The sequence below is a fragment of the Phyllobates terribilis genome, unplaced genomic scaffold (assembly GCF_046119375.1).
Source record: "Phyllobates terribilis strain yellow unplaced genomic scaffold, ASM4611937v1 Scaffold_2__4_contigs__length_985480577, whole genome shotgun sequence".
NCBI lineage: Eukaryota > Metazoa > Chordata > Amphibia > Anura > Dendrobatidae > Phyllobates > Phyllobates terribilis.
In genome coordinates, this window is record NW_027362762.1 from 4,346,459 (window position 1) to 4,367,806 (window position 21,348).

Sequence of the window (21,348 nt, forward strand, 5' to 3'; positions counted from 1 at the left end):
ACAGGATAGGATTAGATACACAGCTCAGCAGATAGTATGACCCAGGAGAGGATTAGATACACAGCTCAGCAGACAGTATCACACAGGAGAGGATTAGATACTCAGCTCAGCAGACAGTATCACACAGGAGAGGATTAGATACTCAGCTCAGCAGACAGTATCACACAGGATAGGATTAGATACACAGCTCAGCAGATAGTACCACACAGGATAGGATTAGATACTCAGCTCAGCAGACAGTATCACACAGGAGAGGATTAGATACTCAACTCAGCAGACAGTATCACACAGGATAGGATTAGATACACGGCTCAGCACACAGTATCACACAGCATAGGATTATATACACAGCTCAGCAGACAGTATCACACAGGAGAGGATTAGATACACGGATCAGCAGATAGTATCACACAGGAGAGGATTAGATACTCAGCTCAGCAGATAGTATCACACAGGATAGGATTAGATACAGATCAGTAGACAGTATCACACAGGATAGGATTAGATACACGGATCAGCAGACAGTATCACACAGGATAGGATTAGATACATGGCTCAGCAGACAGTATCACACAGGAGAGGATTAGACACACGGCTCAACAGACAGTATCACACAGGAGAGGATTAGATACACAGCTCAGCAGACAGTATCACACAGGATAGGATTAGATACACGCCTCAGCAGACAGTATCACACAGGAGAGGATTAGATACGCGGCTCAGCAGATGGTATCACACAGGATAAGATTAGATACACAGCTCAGCAGACAGTATCACACAGGAGAGGATTAGATACGCGGCTCAGCAGATGGTATCACACAGGATAAGATTAGATACACGGCTTAGCAAACAGTATCACATAGGAGAGGATTAGATACACGGCTCAACAGACAGTATCACACAGGAGAGGATTAGATACAGATCAGTAGACAGTATCACACAGGATAGGATTAGATACACGGATCAGCAGACAGTATCACACAGGATAGGATTAGATACATGGCTCAGCAGACAGTATCACACAGGAGAGGATTAGATACAGATCAGTAGACAGTATCACACAGGAGAGGATTAGATACACGGCTCAACAGACAGTATCACACAGGAGAGGATTAGATACACGGCTCAACAGACAGTATCACACAGGAGAGGATTAGATACACGGCTCAGCAGACAGTATCACACAGGATAGGATTAGATACACGCCTCAGCAGACAGTATCACACAGGAGAGGATTAGATACGCGGCTCAGCAGATGGTATCACACAGGATAAGATTAGATACACGGCTTAGCAAACAGTATCACATAGGAGAGGATTAGATACACGGCTCAACAGACAGTATCACACAGGAGAGGATTAGATACACGGCTCAGCAGACAGTATCACACAGCATAGGATTAGATACACGGCTCAGCAGACAGTATCACACAGGAGAGGATTAGATACACGGCTCAGCAGACAGTATCACACAGGAGAGGATTAGATACACGGCTCAGCAGACAGTATCACACAGGAGAGGATTAGATACACAGCTCAGCAGACAGTATCACACAGGCGAGGATTAGATACACGGCTCAGCAGACAGTATCACACAGGATAGGATTAGATACACGCCTCAGCAGACAGTATCACACAGGAGAGGATTAGATACGCGGCTCAGCAGATGGTATCACACAGGATAAGATTAGATACACGGCTTAGCAAACAGTATCACATAGGAGAGGATTAGATACACGGCTCAACAGACAGTATCACACAGGAGAGGATTAGATACACGGCTCAGCAGACAGTATCACACAGCATAGGATTAGATACACGGCTCAGCAGACAGTATCACACAGGAGAGGATTAGATACACGGCTCAGCAGACAGTATCACACAGGAGAGGATTAGATACACGGCTCAGCCGACAGTATCACACAGGATAGGACTAGATACACGACTCAGCAGACAGTATCACAGAGGATAGGATTAGATACACAGCTCAGCAGACAGTATCACACAGAACAGGATTAGATACACAGCTCAGCAGACAGTATCACACAGGAGAGGATTAGATACACGGCTCAGCAGACAGTATCACACAGGCGAGGATTAGATACACGGCTCAGCAGACAGTATCACACAGGATAGGATTAGATACATGGCTCAGCAGACAGTATCACACAGGAGAGGATTAGATACGCGGCTCAGCAGATGGTATCACACAGGATAAGATTAGATACACGGCTTAGCAAACAGTATCACATAGGAGAGGATTAGATACACGGCTCAACAGACAGTATCACACAGGAGAGGATTAGATACACGGCTCAGCAGACAGTATCACACAGGAGAGGATTAGATACACGGCTCAGCAGACAGTATCACACAGGAGAGGATTAGATACACGGCTCAGCCGACAGTATCACACAGGAAAGGACTAGATACACAGCTCAGCAGACAGTATCACACAGGAGAGGATTAGATACACGGCTCAGCAGACAGTATCACACAGGAGAGGATTAGATACACAGCTCATCAGACAGTATCACACAGGAAAGGATTAGATACACGGCTCAGCAGACAGTATCACACAGGAGAGGATTAGATACACGGCTCAGCAGACAGTATCACACAGGAGAGGATTAGATACACAGCTCAGCAGACAGTATCACACAGGAGAGGATTAGATACACGGCTCAGCAGACAGTATCACACAGGAAAGGATTAGATACACGGCTCAGCAGACAGTATCACACAGGAAAGGATTAGATACACGGCTCATAAGACAGTATCACACAGGCGAGGATTAGATACACGGCTCAGCAGACAGTATCACACAGGAAAGGATTAGATACACGGCTCATAAGACAGGATCTCACAGGAGAGGATTAGATACACGGCTCAGCAGACAGTATCACACAGGATAGGATTAGATACACGGCTCATAAGACAGTATCACACAGGCGAGGATTAGATACACGGCTCAGCAGACAGTATCACACAGGATAGGATTAGATACACGGCTCATAAGACAGTATCACACAGGCGAGGATTAGATACACAGCTCAGCAGACAGTATCACACAGGAGAGGATTAGATACACAGCTCAGCAGACAGTATCACACAGGAGAGGATTAGATACACGGCTCCGTGTCTCAGGATAGGATTAGATACGTGGCTTAGTATCACACATGATAGGATTAGATACACGGCTTAGTATCACAGGATAGGATTAGATACACAGCTCAGCAGATAGTATCACCCAGGAGAGGATTAGATACACAGCTCAGCAGACAGTATCACCCAGGATAGGATTAGATACACGGCTCAGCAGACAGTATCACACAGGAGAGGATTAGATACACCGCTCAGCAGACAGTATCACACAGGAGACGATTAGATACACAGCTCAGCAGACAGTATCACACAGGAGACGATTAGATACACCGCTCAGCAGACAGTATCACACAGGAGAGGATTAGATACACGGCTCAGCAGACAGTATCACACAGGATAGGATTAGATACACGGCTCAGCAGATAGTATCACACAGGAGACGATTAGATACACGGCTCAGCATACAGTATCACACAGGATAGGATTAGATACACGGCTCAGCAGACAGTGTCACACAGGAGAGGATTAGATACACGGCTCAGCAGTCAGTATCACACAGGAGAGGATTAGATACACGGCTCAGCAGACAGTATCACACAGGATAGGATTAGATACACGGCTCAGCAGATAGTATCACACAGGAGACGATTAGATACACGGCTCAGCATACAGTATCACACAGGATAGGATTAGATACACGGCTCAGCAGACAGTGTCACACAGGAGAGGATTAGATACACGGCTCAGCAGTCAGTATCACACAGGAGAGGATTAGATACACGGCTCAGCAGACAATATCACACAGGAGAGGATTAGATACACGGCTCAGCAGACAGTATCACACAGCATAGGATTAGATACACGGCTCAGCAGACAGTATCACACAGGATAGGATTAGATACACGGCTCAGCAGACAGTATCACACAGGAGAGGATTAGATACACTGCTCAGCAGACGGTATCACATAGGAGAGGATTAGATACACGGCTCAGCAGACGGTATCACATAGGAGAGGATTAGATACACGGCTCAACAGACAGTATCACACAGGAGAGGATTAGATACACGGCTCAGCAGACAGTATCACACAGCATAGGATTAGATACACGGCTCAGCAGACAGTATCACACAGGAGAGGATTAGATACACTGCTCAGCAGACGGTATCACATAGGAGAGGGTTAGATACGCGGCTCAGCAGACGGTATCACATAGGAGAGGATTAGATACACGGCTCAACAGACAGTATCACACAGGAGAGGATTAGATACACGGCTCAGCAGACAGTATCACACAGCATAGGATTAGATACACGGCTCAGCAGACAGTATCACACAGGAGAGGATTAGATACACTGCTCAGCAGACGGTATCACATAGGAGAGGATTAGATACACGGCTCAACAGACAGTATCACACAGGAGAGGATTAGATACACGGCTCAGCAGACAGTATCACACAGCATAGGATTAGATACACGGCTCAGCAGACAGTATCACACAGGAGAGGATTAGATACACGGCTCAGCAGACAGTATCACACAGGAAAGGATTAGATACACGGCTCAGCAGACAGTATCACACAGGAAATAATTAGATACACGGCTCAGCAGACAGTATCACACAGGAGAGGATTAGATACACAGCTCAGCAGACGGTATCACACAGGATAGGATTAGATACACGGCTCAGCAGACAGTATCACACAGGAAAGGATTAGATACACGGCTCAGCAGACAGTATCACACAGGAAAGGATTAGATACACGGCTCAGCAGACAGTATCACACAGGAGAGGATTAGATACACAGCTCAGCAGACAGTATCACACAGGAAAGGATTAGATACACGGCTCAGCAGACAGTATCACACAGGAGAGGATTAGATACACGGCTCAGCAGACAGTATCACACAGGAGATGATTAGATACACAGCTCAGCAGACAGTATCACACAGGATAGGATTAGATACACGGCTAAGCAGACAGTATCACACAGGAGAGGATTAGATACACGGCTCTGTGTCTCAGGATAGGATTAGATACGTGGCTTAGTATCACACATGATAGGATTAGATACACGGCTTAGTATCACAGGATAGGATTAGATACACAGCTCAGCAGATAGTATCACCCAGGAGAGGATTAGATACACAGCTCAGCAGACAGTATCACCCAGGATAGGATTAGATACACGGCTCAGCAGACAGTATCACACAGGAGAGGATTAGATACACAGCTCAGCAGACAGTATCACACAGGAGAGGATTAGATACACGGCTCAGCAGACAGTATCACACAGGAGACGATTAGATACACCGCTCAGCAGACAGTATCACACAGTAGAGGATTAGATACACGGCTCAGCAGACAGTATCACACAGGATAGGATTAGACACACGGCTCAGCAGACAGTATCACACAGGATAGGATTAGATACACGGCTCAGCAGATAGTATCACACAGGAGACGATTAGATACACGGCTCAGCATACAGTATCACACAGGAGAGGATTAGATACACGGCTCAGCAGACAGTGTCACACAGGAGAGGATTAGATACATGGCTCAGCAGTCAGTATCACACAGGATAGGATTAGATACACGGCTCAGCAGACAGTATCACACAGGAGAGGATTAGATACACGGCTCAACAGACAGTATCACACAGGATAGGATTAGATACACGGCTCAGCAGACAGTATCACACAGGAGAGGATTAGATACTCAGCTCAGCAGATAGTATCACACAGGATAGGATTAGATACAGATCAGTAGACAGTATCACACAGGATAGGATTAGATACACGGATCAGCAGACAGTATCACACAGGATAGGATTAGATACATGGCTCAGCAGACAGTATCACACAGGAGAGGATTAGACACACGGCTCAACAGACAGTATCACACAGGAGAGGATTAGATACACGGCTCAGCAGACAGTATCACACAGGAGAGGATGAGACACACGGCTCAACAGACAGTATCACACAGGAGAGGATTAGATACACGGCTCAACAGACAGTATCACACAGGAGAGGATTAGATACACGGCTCAACAGACAGTATCACACAGGAGAGGATTAGATACACGGCTCAGCAGACAGTATCACACAGGATAGGATTAGATACACGCCTCAGCAGACAGTATCACACAGGAGAGGATTAGATACGCGGCTCAGCAGATGGTATCACACAGGATAAGATTAGATACACGGCTTAGCAAACAGTATCACATAGGAGAGGATTAGATACACGGCTCAACAGACAGTATCACACAGGAGAGGATTAGATACACGGCTCAGCAGACAGTATCACACAGGAGAGGATTAGATACACGGCTCAGCAGACAGTATCACACAGGAGAGGATTAGATACACGGCTCAGCCGACAGTATCACACAGGAAAGGACTAGATACACGGCTCAGCAGACAGTATCACACAGGAGAGGATTAGATACACGGCTCAGCAGACAGTATCACACAGGAGAGGATTAGATACACAGCTCAGCAGACAGTATCACACAGGAGAGGATTAGATACACAGCTCATCAGACAGTATCACACAGGAAAGGATTAGATACACGGCTCAGCAGACAGTATCACACAGGAGAGGATTAGATACACGGCTCAGCAGACAGTATCACACAGGAGAGGATTAGATACACAGCTCAGCAGACAGTATCACACAGGAGAGGATTAGATACACGGCTCAGCAGACAGTATCACACAGGAAAGGATTAGATACACGGCTCAGCAGACAGTATCACACAGGAAAGGATTAGATACACGGCTCATAAGACAGTATCACACAGGCGAGGATTAGATACACGGCTCAGCAGACAGTATCACACAGGAAAGGATTAGATACACGGCTCATAAGACAGGATCTCACAGGAGAGGATTAGATACACGGCTCAGCAGACAGTATCACACAGGATAGGATTAGATACACGGCTCATAAGACAGTATCACACAGGCGAGGATTAGATACACGGCTCAGCAGACAGTATCACACAGGATAGGATTAGATACACGGCTCATAAGACAGTATCACACAGGCGAGGATTAGATACACAGCTCAGCAGACAGTATCACACAGGAGAGGATTAGATACACAGCTCAGCAGACAGTATCACACAGGATAGGATTAGATACACGGCTAAGCAGACAGTATCACACAGGAGAGGATTAGATACACGGCTCCGTGTCTCAGGATAGGATTAGATACGTGGCTTAGTATCACACATGATAGGATTAGATACACGGCTTAGTATCACAGGATAGGATTAGATACACAGCTCAGCAGATAGTATCACCCAGGAGAGGATTAGATACACAGCTCAGCAGACAGTATCACCCAGGATAGGATTAGATACACGGCTCAGCAGACAGTATCACACAGGAGAGGATTAGATACACAGCTCAGCAGACAGTATCACACAGGAGAGGATTAGATACACGGCTCAGCAGACAGTATCACACAGGATAGGATTAGATACACGGCTCAGCAGATAGTATCACACAGGAGACGATTAGATACACCGCTCAGCAGACAGTATCACACAGGAGACGATTAGATACACAGCTCAGCAGACAGTATCACACAGGAGACGATTAGATACACGGCTCAGCAGACAGTATCACACAGGATAGGATTAGATACACGGCTCAGCAGATAGTATCACACAGGAGACGATTAGATACACGGCTCAGCATACAGTATCACACAGGATAGGATTAGATACACGGCTCAGCAGACAGTGTCACACAGGAGAGGATTAGATACACGGCTCAGCAGTCAGTATCACACAGGAGAGGATTAGATACATGGCTCAGCAGACAGTATCACACAGGATAGGATTAGATACACGGCTCAGCAGATAGTATCACACAGGAGACGATTAGATACACGGCTCAGCATACAGTATCACACAGGATAGGATTAGATACACGGCTCAGCAGACAGTGTCACACAGGAGAGGATTAGATACACGGCTCAGCAGTCAGTATCACACAGGAGAGGATTAGATACACGGCTCAGCAGACAGTATCACACAGGAGAGGATTAGATACGCGGCTCAGCAGACGGTATCACATAGGAGAGGATTAGATACACGGCTCAACAGACAGTATCACACAGGAGAGGATTAGATACACGGCTCAGCAGACAGTATCACACAGCATAGGATTAGATACACGGCTCAGCAGACAGTATCACACAGGAGAGGATTAGATACACTGCTCAGCAGACGGTATCACATAGGAGAGGATTAGATACACGGCTCAACAGACAGTATCACACAGGAGAGGATTAGATACACGGCTCAGCAGACAGTATCACACAGCATAGGATTAGATACACGGCTCAGCAGACAGTATCACACAGGAGAGGATTAGATACACGGCTCAGCAGACAGTATCACACAGGAAATAATTAGATACACGGCTCAGCAGACAGTATCACACAGGAAAGGATTAGATACACGGCTCAGCAGACAGTATCACACAGGAAATAATTAGATACACGGCTCAGCAGACAGTATCACACAGGAGAGGATTAGATACACAGCTCAGCAGACGGTATCACACAGGATAGGATTAGATACACGGCTCAGCAGATAGTATCACACAGGAAAGGATTAGATACACGGCTCAGCAGACAGTATCACACAGGAAAGGATTAGATACACGGCTCAGCAGACAGTATCACACAGGAGAGGATTAGATACACAGCTCAGCAGACAGTATCACACAGGAAAGGATTAGATACACGGCTCAGCAGACAGTATCACACAGGAGAGGATTAGATACACAGCTCAGCAGACAGTATCACACAGGATAGGATTAGATACACGGCTAAGCAGACAGTATCACACAGGAGAGGATTAGATACACGGCTCTGTGTCTCAGGATAGGATTAGATACGTGGCTTAGTATCACACATGATAGGATTAGATACACGGCTTAGTATCACAGGATAGGATTAGATACACAGCTCAGCAGATAGTATCACCCAGGAGAGGATTAGATACACAGCTCAGCAGACAGTATCACCCAGGATAGGATTAGATACACGGCTCAGCAGACAGTATCACACAGGAGAGGATTAGATACACAGCTCAGCAGACAGTATCACACAGGAGAGGATTAGATACACGGCTCAGCAGACAGTATCACACAGGAGACGATTAGATACACCGCTCAGCAGACAGTATCACACAGTAGAGGATTAGATACACGGCTCAGCAGACAGTATCACACAGGATAGGATTAGATACACGGCTCAGCAGACAGTATCACACAGGATAGGATTAGATACACGGCTCAGCAGATAGTATCACACAGGAGACGATTAGATACACGGCTCAGCATACAGTATCACACAGGAGAGGATTAGATACACGGCTCAGCAGACAGTGTCACACAGGAGAGGATTAGATACATGGCTCAGCAGTCAGTATCACACAGGATAGGATTAGATACACGGCTCAGCAGACAGTATCACACAGGAGAGGATTAGATACGCGGCTCAGCAGACGGTATCACATAGGAGAGGATTAGATACACGGCTCAACAGACAGTATCACACAGGAGAGGATTAGATACACGGCTCAGCAGACAGTATCACACAGCATAGGATTAGATACACGGCTCAGCAGACAGTATCACACAGGAGAGGATTAGATACACTGCTCAGCAGACGGTATCACATAGGAGAGGATTAGATACACGGCTCAACAGACAGTATCACACAGGATAGGATTAGATACACGGCTCAGCAGACAGTATCACACAGGAGAGGATTAGATACACGGCTCAGCAGACAGTATCACACAGCATAGGATTAGATACACGGCTCAGCAGACAGTATCACACAGGAGAGGATTAGATAAACGGCTCAACAGACAGTATCACACAGGAAAGGATTAGATACACGGCTCAGCAGACAGTATCACACAGGAAAGGATTAGATACACGGCTCAGCAGACAGTATCACACAGGAGAGGATTAGATACACAGCTCAGCAGACAGTATCACACAGGAAAGGATTAGATACACGGCTCAGCAGACAGTATCACACAGGAGAGGATTAGATACACAGCTCAGCAGACAGTATCACACAGGAGAGGATTAGATACACAGCTCAGCAGACAGTATCACACAGGAGAGGATTAGATACATGGCTCATCAGACAGTATCACACAGGAGAGGATTAGATACACAGCTCATCAGACAGTATCACACAGGATAGGATTAGATACACGGCTCAGCAGACAGTATCACACAGGAGAGGATTAGATACACAGCTCAGCAGACAGTATCACACAGGAAAGGATTAGATACACGGCTCAGCAGACAGTATCACACAGGAGAGGATTAGATACACAGCTCAGCAGACAGTATCACACAGGAGAGGATTAGATACATGGCACATCAGACAGTATCACACAGGAGAGGATTAGATACACAGCTCAGCAGACAGTATCACACAGGACGAGATTAGATACACGGCTCAGCAGACAGTATAACACAGGAGAGGATTAGATACACAGCTCAGCAGACAGTATCACACAGGATAGGATTAGATACACGGCTCAGCAGACAGTATCACACAGGATAGGATTAGATACACGGCTCAACAGACAGTATCACACAGGATAGGATTAGATACACTGCTCCGTGTCTCTGGATAGGATTAGATACACGGCTCAGTATCACACAGGATAGGATTAGATACACGGCTCATAAGACAGTATCACACAGGCGAGGATTAGATACACGGCTCAGCAGACAGAATCACACAGGAGAGGATTAGATACACGGCTCAGCAGACAGTATCACACAGGAGAGGATTAGATACACGGCTCAGCAGACAGTATCACACAGGAGAGGATTAGATACACGGCTCTGTGTCTCAGGATAGGATTAGATACGAGGCTTAGTATCACACATGATAGGATTAGATACACGGCTTAGTATCACAGGATAGGATTAGATACACAGCTCAGCAGATAGTATCACCCAGGAGAGGATTAGATACACAGCTCAGCAGACAGTATCACCCAGGATAGGATTAGATACACGGCTCAGCAGACAGTATCACACAGGAGAGGATTAGATACACAGCTCAGCAGACAGTATCACACAGGAGAGGATTAGATACACGGCTCAGCAGACAGTATCACACAGGAGACGATTAGATACACCGTTCAGCAGACAGTATCACACAGGAGAGGATTAGATACACGGCTCAGCAGACAGTATCACACAGGATAGGACTAGATACACGGCTCAGCAGACAGTATCACACAGGATAGGATTAGATACACGGCTCAGCAGATAGTATCACACAGGAGACGATTAGATACACGGCTCAGCATACAGTATCACACAGGAGAGGATTAGATACACGGCTCAGCAGACAGTATCACACAGCATAGGATTAGATACACGGCTCAGCAGACAGTATCACACAGGAGAGGATTAGATGCACTGCTCAGCATACAGTATCACACAGGATAGGATTAGATACACGGCTCAACAGACAGTATCACACAGGAGAGGATTAGATACACGGCTCAGCAGACAGTATCACACAGCATAGGATTAGATACACGGCTCAGCAGACAGTATCACACAGGAGAGGATTAGATACACTGCTCAGCAGACGGTATCACATAGGAGAGGATTAGATACACGGCTCAACAGACAGTATCACACAGCATAGGATTAGATACACGGCTCAGCAGACAGTATCACACAGGAGAGGATTAGATACACGGCTCAACAGACAGTATCACACAGGAAAGGATTAGATACACGGCTCAGCAGACAGTATCACACAGGAGAGGATTAGATACACGGCTCAGCAGACAGTATCACACAGCATAGGATTAGATACACGGCTCAGCAGACAGTATCACACAGGAGAGGATTAGATACACGGCTCAGCAGACGGTATCACACAGGAGAGGATTAGATACACGGCTCAGCAGACAGTATCACACAGCATAGGATTAGATACACGGCTCAGCAGACGGTATCACACAGGAGAGGATTAGATACACGGCTCAACAGACAGTATCACACAGGAAAGGATTAGATACACGGCTCAACAGACAGTATCACACAGGAGAGGATTAGATACACGGCTCAGCAGACAGTATCACACAGCATAGGATTAGATACACGGCTCAGCAGACAGTATCACACAGGAGAGGATTAGATACACTGCTCAGCAGACGGTATCACACAGGAGAGGATTAGATACACGGCTCAGCAGACAGTATCACACAGCATAGGATTAGATACACGGCTCAGCAGACAGTATCACACAGGAGAGGATTAGATACACGGCTCAACAGACAGTATCACACAGGAAAGGATTAGATACACGGCTCAGCAGACAGTATCACACAGGAAAGGATTAGATACACGGCTCAGCAGACAGTATCACACAGGAGAGGATTAGATACACAGCTCAGCAGACAGTATCACACAGGAAAGGATTAGATACACGGCTCAGCAGACAGTATCACACAGGAGAGGATTAGATACACAGCTCAGCAGACAGTATCACACAGGAGAGGATTAGATACATGGCTCATCAGACAGTATCACACAGGAGAGGATTAGATACACAGCTCATCAGACAGTATCACACAGGAGAGGATTAGATACACAGCTCAGCAGACAGTATCACACAGGACGAGATTAGATACACGGCTCAGCAGACAGTATAACACAGGAGAGGATTAGATACACAGCTCAGCAGACAGTATCACACAGGATAGGATTAGATACACGGCTCAGCAGACAGTATCACACAGGATACGATTAGATACACGGCTCAACAGACAGTATCACACAGGATAGGATTAGATACACTGCTCCGTGTCTCTGGATAGGATTAGATACACGGCTCAGTATCACACAGGATAGGATTAGATACACAGCTCAGCAGACAGTATCACACAGGCGAGGATTAGATACACAGCTCAGCAGACAGTATCAGACAGTAGAGGATTAGATACACAGCTCAGCAGACAGTATCACACAGGAGAGGATGAGATACACGGCTCAGCAGACAGTATCACACAGGAAAGGATTAGATACACGGCTCAGCAGACAGTATCACACAGGACGAGATTAGATACACGGCTCAGCAGACAGTATAACACAGGAGAGGATTAGATACACAGCTCAGCAGACAGTATCACACAGGATAGGATTAGATACACGGCTCAGCAGACAGTATCACACAGGATAGGATTAGATACACGGCTCAGCAGACAGTATCACACAGGATAGGATTAGATACACGGCTCAACAGACAGTATCACACAGGATAGGATTAGATACACTGCTCAGTATCACACAGGATAGGATTAGATACATGGCTCAGTATCACACAGGATAGGATTAGATACACGGCTCATAAGACAGTATCACACAGGCGAGGATTAGATACACAGCTCAGCAGACAGTATCAGACAGTAGAGGATTAGATACACAGCTCAGCAGACAGTATCACACAGGAGAGGATTAGATACACGGCTCAGCAGACAGTATCACACAGGAAAGGATTAGATACACGGCTCAGCAGACAGTATCACACAGGAGAGGATTAGATACACAGCTCAGCAGACGGTATCACACAGGACAGGATTAGATACACGACTCAGCAGACAGTATCACACAGGAAAGGATTAGATACACGGCTCAGCAGACAGTATCACACAGGAAAGGATTAGATACACGGCTCAGCAGACAGTATCACACAGGAGAGGATTAGATACACAGCTCAGCAGACAGTATCACACAGGATAGGATTAGATACACGGCTCATCAGATAGTATCACACAGGAGAGGATTAGATACACAGCTCAGCAGACACTATCACACAGGACGAGATTAGATACACGGCTCAGCAGACAGTATAACACAGGAGAGGATTAGATACACAGCTCAGCAGATAGTATCACACAGGAGAGGATTAGATACACAGCTCAGCAGACAGTATCACACAGGACGAGATTAGATACACGGCTCAGCAGACAGTATAACACAGGAGAGGATTAGATACACGGCTCAGCAGATAGTATCACACAGGAGAGGATTAGATACACAGCTCAGCAGACAGTATCACACAGGAGAGGATTAGATACACGGCTCAGAAGACAGTATCACACAGGATAGGATTAGATACACGGCTCAGCAGACAGTATCACACAGGATAGGATTAGATACACGGCTCAGCAGATAGTATCACACAGGATAGGATTAGATACACGGCTCACCAGACAGTATCACACAGGATAGGATTAGATACACGGCTCAGCAGAGAGTATCACACAGGAGAGGATTAGATACACAGCTCAGCAGACAGTATCAGACAGGAGAGGATTAGATACACAGCTCAGCAGACAGTATCACACAGGATAGGATTAGATACACGGCTCATCAGATAGTATCACACAGGAGAGGATTAGATACACAGCTCAGCAGACACTATCACACAGGACGAGATTAGATACACGGCTCAGCAGACAGTATAACACAGGAGAGGATTAGATACACAGCTCAGCAGATAGTATCACACAGGAGAGGATTAGATACACAGCTCAGCAGACAGTATCACACAGGACGAGATTAGATACACGGCTCAGCAGACAGTATAACACAGGATAGGATTAGATACACGGCTCAGCAGATAGTATCACACAGGAGAGGATTAGATACACAGCTCAGCAGACAGTATCACACAGGATAGGATTAGATACACGGCTCAGAAGACAGTATCACACAGGATAGGATTAGATACACGGCTCAGCAGACAGTATCACACAGGATAGGATTAGATACACGGCTCAGCAGATAGTATCACACAGGATAGGATTAGATACACGGCTCACCAGACAGTATCACACAGGATAGGATTAGATACACGGCTCAGCAGAGAGTATCACACAGGAGAGGATTAGATACACAGCTCAGCAGACAGTATCAGACAGGAGAGGATTAGATACACAGCTCAGCAGACAGTATCACACAGGATAGGATTAGATACACGGCTAAGCAGTCAGTATCACACAGGAGAGGATTAGATACACGGCTCCGTGTCTCAGGATAGGATTAGATACGTGGCTTAGTATCACACATGATAGGATTAGATACACGGCTTAGTATCACAGGATAGGATTAGATACATTGCTCAGTATCACACAGGATATGATTAGATACACAGCTCCATGTCACAGGATAGGATTAGATACATGGCTCAGTATCACACAGGATAGGATTAGATAGACGGCTCCGTGTCACAGGATAGATTTAAATTCATGGCTTAGTATCACACAGGATACTGTATGATTAGATACACGGCTCAGCAGACAGTATCACACAGGATAGGATTAGATACACATTTCAGTATCACACAGGATTAGATACAGGTTGCTCTCGGCTGTCAGTCTCGTGTATCCGCTGTCCTGCAGGTTCGGGTACAGACATGTCGGGGGCGCTCTCTCTGGACTCGGTGACCCTGTTCCAGCAGGATCCTGGCGGTGTGACGTATCGTATCCCGGCTCTGCTCTTCTTCCCTCCATCTTCTTGGCCTTGGCGGAGAAGCGCTCGTCCCCCGATGATCAGGACGCCCTGTACCTGGTGGTGCGGCGCGGTCGGGTGCAGCGCGGGGAGGTGCAGGTACCGGCTCCTCATGTCACCTCTCCCTGCGTCTGATCTTGTGACTTTCCAACGTCTCCATCTGTTTTGCCTCCTTAGTGGGAAGACGCGATGCCGGTGAGCCACGCCAAGTTACCGGGGCACCGGACCATGGACCCCTGCCCGCTGTACCATTCCGCCACCGACACCGTCTTCCTCTTCTTCGTCTGTGTAAAACGCGACATCTCCGAGTTCTGGCAAATCATAACCGGCCGAAATGCCGCCCGGCTCTGCTACGTCACCAGCCGCGACCACGGCCAATCGTGGAGCCTACCGAAAGACGTGACGGAGGAGGTCCTGGGTGAGGACCTGAAGAGCTGCGCCACCTTGGCGGTTGGCCCCGGTCACGGCGTCTGCTCTCCGTCGGGCAGGCTGATCGTGCCCGCGTACCTGTACTACATCCACTCCCGCGTCTGCGGCCTGCCCATCCCCTGGAAGACCAAGCCCCCCTCATTCATCTTCTACAGCGACGACCGCGGAGAGAGCTGGCACAAGGGCAGCGGGCTGTGGCGGCAGAAGACAGGGGAGTGCGAGGTGGCCGAGGTGACCTGCAGCAGCGGCAACGACCTCCTGTACTGCAGCGCCAGGACCGGTCAGCGCTACCGGGTGGAGGCGACCAGCAGCCCCCAGTCCATGGAGTTCACAGATGCCCACTACAATAAAAGCCTGTGTGAGCCGCCTCATGGCTGCCAGGGCAGTGTGGTGAGCTACAGGCCTCCGGAGGCAACTCAGGACGAGGCGGACGGCGGGGAAGAGTCGCCCCTTCAGCATAGCGTCACGTCCTGGCTCCTCTACTCCCATCCCACCAGCAGCCGGGGCCGCGTGGACTTAGGAGTCTACTTGAATAAATCACCCCTTGTGCCGTCCACCTGGACCCCACCGTGGGTCATCAACGAGGGTCCCAGCGGGTACTCGGACCTGGCGGTGTGCCAGGACACTCACTCCTTTGCCTGCTTGTTTGAATACGGAAAGGACGCGGCGTGCGAAAAGATCGTCTTCCGGAGGTTCACGATGGACGAGCTGCTGAACAATTCCTCTAAGCCCTAATCACGAGTGTCGGGGCCTCCGCCAAGTCTCCAGATGCCAAAAGTAACCCAGTATAGGAATGCACTGAGGGGCCACAAGATGGCGCCATCCACCACTCTCCTGACCCCCAATACACGCTCTCATACTGCTCCTTAGATGGTGTCTGATCCCCCCCCTGTAATTAGCAGCTTCTGTCCACTCCTCTCTGTCATGGACGCCTTAAAGGGGTCGTCCCATAAACTATATCATCCCCATCCATGTGTCTGATGCCGTCTCTGCCCAGCACCACCTCACCCTCCGGAGCCATCTCTGCCCAGCAACTCCTCACCCTCCGGAGCCGTCTCTGCCCAGCAACTCCTCACCCTCTGGAGCCGTCTCTGTCCTGCACCACCTCACCCTCCGAAGCTGTCTCTGCCCTGAACCTCCTCACCCTCCGGAGCCGTCTCTGTCCTGCACCACCTCACCCTCCGAAGCTGTCTCTGCCCTGAAACTCCACACCCTCCGAAGCCGTCTCTGCCCTGAACGTTCACACCCTCTGGAGCCGTCTCTGCCCAGCACCACCTCACCCTCCGGAGTCGTCTCTGCCCTGCACCTCTTCACCCTCCGGAGTCGTCTCTGCCCTGCACCGCCTCACCCTCCGAAGCCATCTCTGCCCTGCACCTCTTCACTCTCCGGAGCCGTCTCTGCCCTGCACCTCCTCACCCTCCGGAGCCGTCTCTGCCCTGCACCTCCTCACTCTCCGGAGCCGTCTCTGCCCTGCACCTCCTCACCCTCCGGAGCCGTCTCTGTCCTGCACCTCCTCACCCTCTGGAGCCGTCTCTGTCCTGCACCTCCTCACCCTCTGCAGCCGTCTCTGCCCTGCACCTCCTCACCCTCTGGAGCCGTCTCTGCCCTGCACCTCCTCACCCTCTGGAGCCGTCTCTGCCCTGCACCTCCTCACCCTCCGGAGCCGTCTCTGCCCTGCACCTCCTCACCCTCCGGGCCGTGCAGCTGCCTCCATTCTGCTTTTTATGTGTTTTTCATCTGTTTCTTCTTATCTTTTGTTTAGATTTGTGATACATTTTTTTATGACATTTCTCTTCTGTAAATCTCTTTTTCCCGAGTAGTAATTGTTTTGTGATTACTTTCTGCAGCTCATTATCCAAAATAGTTCAGACCATCCTAAATATTGTCTGTTAGTGTAGCAGTAATGAGCGAGTACGACCTCTACACACAGAATACAGCCGTGGTCGTATCCAGACTCCTCTGTTCCATTCCAGACCCCTAAGTTCCCCTCCATGCTCCTCTGTTCCCTCCATGCTCCTCTGTTCCCCTCCATGCTCCTTTATTCCCCTCCACGCTTCTCTGCTCCCTTCCAGACTCCTTTGTTCCCCTCCAGACTCCTCTGTTCCCCTCCATGCTCCTCTGTTCCCCTCTATGCTCCTCTGTTCCCCTCCATGCTCCTTTGTTCCCCTCCACGCCTCTCTTTTCCCTTCCAGACTCCTCTGTTCCCCTCCATGCTCCTTTATTTCCCTCCTTGCTTCTCTGCTCCCTTCCAGACTCCTTTGTTCCCCTCCAGACTCCTTTGTTCCCCTCCAGACTCCTCTGTTCCCCTCCAGACTCCTTTGTTCCCCTCCAGACTCCTCTGTTCCCCTCCATGCTCCTTTATTCCCCTCCACGCTTCTCTGCTCCCTTCCAGACTCCTTTGTTCCCCTCCAGACTCCTCTGTTCCCCTCCATGCTCCTCTGTTCCCCTCTATGCTCCTCTGTTCCCCTCCATGCTCCTTTTTTCCCCTCTATGCTCCTCTGTTCCCCTCCATGCTCCTTTTTTCCCCTCCACGCCTCTCTTTTCCCTTCCAGACTCCTCTGTTCCCCTCCAGACTCCTCTGTTCCCCTCCATGCTCCTTTGTTCCCCTCCAGGCTTCCCTTTTCCCCTCCACGTGTCACGGGTGTGTCAGAAGTGACAGACTGTCGCCCTGCAGTTGGTTGTGTTATGGATCCAGGTGATGGAACCTTTGTGCTGTGATGTAAGGAGGGACCAGAGGGGCGTAACTAAGTGCCTACCCGGACCGACCCTGGCCACACGGCGGATTAGTCGACTCCGTGAACCAAGGAGGGACCGGGAAAGTGAACCAGGTGCCACTCTGGGACCGACCTCGTGTAAGAGCAGGCGACTCCCACGGGACTGATGGTTGAAGCTGACAGGCTCAGCAGATGAGCACAGCCGGTAGACAGGCTGGTGATACGGGTAGGCAAGCAGGCGGGCACGGCAGGTAGGCTGGCAGGCACGGCTGATAGGCTGGCAGGCACTGGAACCTGAGGGCTGAGGAGAGTGTTAGCACACAAACAACAACCTTGCACAGGCACCTCCATTTTGGAGGAGGTGCTTTATATAGGAGCGGTCCTCCGGCCATTGGCCGGGGACTCTTTAGGACGGTGCGCGCGGCCCCTTTAAGAGGGAGCGCGCCCTAAGTACAGTGACCGGGGAACTACGAGTGGTGCGCGCACTCCGAGCAGATGCAGCAGGGTAGCTGGAGGACGCCAGACCGGGAACGCCAGCGGTGAGGGGATCGGCGTCTCTACCCGGCAGGAGGCAGAGACGCCGACGCTACAGGTTGCAGGAGATCTCTTCGTTTTGCATTACAAACACCTTCTTAGAAGCTGTCTCTCTAGGACCCAGCGGCTACCTTCCTCTTGCTAATTAACACCCTGGCCTGGGTGTATAAATACCTGCTGATTGCTAGAGGGAGGTACCGGCGATACTTACATGACCGCTTGTGAAGGCTTGTTCCCCTCCAGAATCCTCTGTTCCCCTCTGATCCCCTCCAGGATCCTTTGTTCCTCTCCAGGCTCCTCTGTTCCGTTCCACACTCCTCTGTTCTCTCCAGATTCCTCTATTCCTTTCCAGACCCCTCTGTTCCATTCCAGACCCATTTGTTCCCCTCCAGACAGTACCAGCCTACCTCATAAACAGTACCAGCCTACCTCATAAACAGTACCAGCCTACCTCATAAACAGTACCAGCCTACCTCTTGAACAGTACCAGACTTCTGAATGAACGGTACCAGCCCACCTCATGAACAGTACAAGTCTTCCAAATGAACAGTACCAGACTTCTGAATGAGCAGTACCAGACTTCTGAATGAGCAGTACCAGACTTCTGAATGAATTGTACCAGCCCACCTCATGAACAGTACCAGACTTCTGAATAAACAGTGCCAGCCTACCTCATGAACAGTACCAGATTTCTAAATGAACAGTACCAGCCTAACTCATGAACAGTACCAGACTTCTGAATGAACAGTACCAACCTACCTCATGAACAGTACCATATTTCTGAATGAACAGTACCAGCTTAACTCATGAATAGTGCCAGATTTCTGAATGAACAGTACCAGCCCACCTCATGAACAGTACCAGATTTCTGAATGAACAGTATCAGCCCACCTCATGAACAGTACCAGATTTCTGAATGAACAGTACCAACCTACCTCATGAAGAGTACCAGATTTCTGAATGAACAGTACCAACCTACCTCATGAACAGTACCAGATTTCTGAATGAACAGTACCAGCCCACCTCATGAACAGTACCAGATTTCTGAATGAACAGTACCTACCTACCTCATGAACCATACCAGATTTCTGAATGAACAGTACCAACCTACCTCATGAACAGTACCAGATTTCTGAATGAACAGTACCAACCTACCTCATGAACAGTACCAGATTTCTGAATGAGCAGTACCAGCCCACCTCATGAACAGTACCAGATGTCTGAATGAACAGTACCTACCTACCTCATGAACAGTACCAGATTTCTGAATGAATTGTACCAACCTACCTCATTAACAGTGCCAGATTTCTGAATGAGCAGTACCAGCCCACCTCATGAACAGTACCAAATTTCTGAATGAACAGTACCTACCTACCTCATGAACAGTACCAGATTTCTGAATGAATTGTACCAACCTACCTCATGAACAGTGCCAGATTTCTGAATGAGCAGTACCAGCCCACCTCATGAACAGTACCAATCTACCTCATGAACAGTGCCAGATTTCTGAATGAGCAGTACCAGCCCACCTCATGAACAGTACCAGATTTCTGAATGAACAGTACCTACCTACCTCATGAACAGTACCAGATTTCTGAATGAATTGTACCAACCTACCTCATGAACAGTACCAGATTTCTAAATAAACAGTACCAGCCTAACTCATGAACAGTACCAGACTTCTGAATGAACAGTACCAGCCCACCTCATGAACAGTACCAGATTTCTGAATGAACAGTACCAGCCTAACTCATCAACAGTATCAGATTTCTGAATGAACAGTACCAACCTACATCATGAACAGTACCAGATTTCTGAATGAACAGTACCAGCCCACCTCATGAACAGTACCAGATTTCTGAATGAACAGTACCAGCCTAACTCATCAACAGTACCAGACTTCTGAATGAACAGTACCAACCTACCTCATGAACAGTACCAGATTTCTGAATGAACAGTACCAG

General features: G+C 48.5%; 1 pseudogene; it reads left to right on the forward strand.

Moving 5' to 3' along the window:
• The first annotated feature begins 15,612 nt into the window (after positions 1–15,612).
• Positions 15,613–16,871, forward strand: LOC141248696 (sialidase-3-like; annotated as a pseudogene).
• Positions 16,872–21,348: the final 4,477 nt, after the last annotated feature.